The sequence below is a fragment of the Echinops telfairi genome, unplaced genomic scaffold (genome assembly GCF_000313985.2).
Source record: "Echinops telfairi isolate 266 unplaced genomic scaffold, ASM31398v2 ScPeMD7_5592;HRSCAF=6446, whole genome shotgun sequence".
Classification (NCBI taxonomy): Eukaryota; Metazoa; Chordata; class Mammalia; order Afrosoricida; family Tenrecidae; genus Echinops; species Echinops telfairi.
The window spans coordinates 11,279,954-11,281,483 of record NW_022109491.1 but is presented as its reverse complement, the minus strand read 5'-3'; positions in this window follow the sequence as shown (position 1 = coordinate 11,281,483).

Below are 1,530 nucleotides of genomic sequence, written 5' to 3'. Positions count from 1 at the left end.
TGGGCCGTGCGAGTCCACATCCATTGACAGTGGGGATCCCGTTCCCCTGTTGCAGACTGCAGTGCAGCCCAGAGAGCAGGACGTGTGGCCGCGGTGGGAGAGGAATAAAGAGTGACGCTGTCCTTGCTTCTTTGCCTCCTGCCCTCGAGTTCTGGGGAGAGCTGGGCACTTGCCTCCTGTCCTCGAGTTCTGGGGAGAGCTGGGCACTTGCTGGGTGTCTGACAGGAAAACCTCCCTTGTCCCCACCGCTGCCTGAAGTCCCTCCTTCCCTCTAGCTGGACCCCCAGAAGGCCCCGCTTTGGCCAGGACAAAGCCTCTTCTGTGCTGGAAGCAAAGCTACAACCGGGAGAATGAGTCACCCCCCCGCCCTTCAGTGGCCCTGGGAACTGGCCCTGTACACCCGGAGCCTGGGCTGGCCTGGCGCAGGGGAGGGTTGCCCTCAAACCAGTGTGTGCTGGGGTCACCTGGAGCTCCAGCAAGGAATTGCAGGTTCCGGCTGCTCAGGACCATATGCTGTGGGTGGTCCTGTGCCTTCTGGGGCAGGCCCATCTCCCCACCCTTGCTATGGTCCCTGCTCCCTCTGTCACACTTGGCACCAGCTCTTGGCCTGAATCTCCGTTTCCCATGCCCCCCACCCCCACCCCAGCGTGGCCCACTGACCACACATGCCCTCGGTGGTTGGCTCTCAACTGAAAAAAAGATGAGGTGTTGCTTTCTCCAGGAAGTCGCCCTAGATACCTGAGGCTTCTAGGTGTTCCCATCCACCCCCCTTAACCCCTGCTCCTGCAACTTGTGATTATCCTGTGACAGGGCCCCGTCTCCCTGGGGGGTGCTGGAGCTGACTTTTATCCGGATCTCGCCCAGCTCAGGACATGGGGTTAGGTGGTCAGTCAGCAAATGGGAAATGCATGAGTGGGCAGGGGCACTTCCAGTTTGGGGGCTGGGACCCAGGGGTTGGGGTGAGGGACACTTGAGCCCTTCAAATTGGGGAGGGGGCTAGTTAAGGGTTGAGAGCTAACAGGTGAGACTATCCTGGTTGCCCTGCGAACTTGGAAGTGATGTGCGTGCATTACCTGAGCAGGAAGGGGCGGGTCGTGAGCCTGCTGAGATCAAGGGCAAAGCAAACAGACATATGGCTTTACCTGCATTTCCTCCCAAGGCAATAAAACAGCAGATGTGAAAAATGAGGCGGTGCGTGGAGGCAGAAGCCAAGTGGTCTTGGCAGCCTGTTTGGAGCAGGGCGGCTGCCAAGGCAGAAGGGCACAGACTCGCTTGGCTGCCCTTGATTTCCTCAGCCACCTCCGTACCTGGCAATGACCTCCACTACCTCCCACGTGCAGCCCGTGGGCCCAGGGACTGCGCCCAGAGAACTATAGCTCGGGGACCCTCCCTGCTTCCTCCACTTGGACATCGAGGGCCTCTCCCAAACTGAGCCTCTTAGAATCTCCACCTTCTCCTCAAACATGCCCACCCACGCGGTCCATTCCCTCCCAGGTACCCAGGCCATAACCCTGGTGTCAACCTTGACTC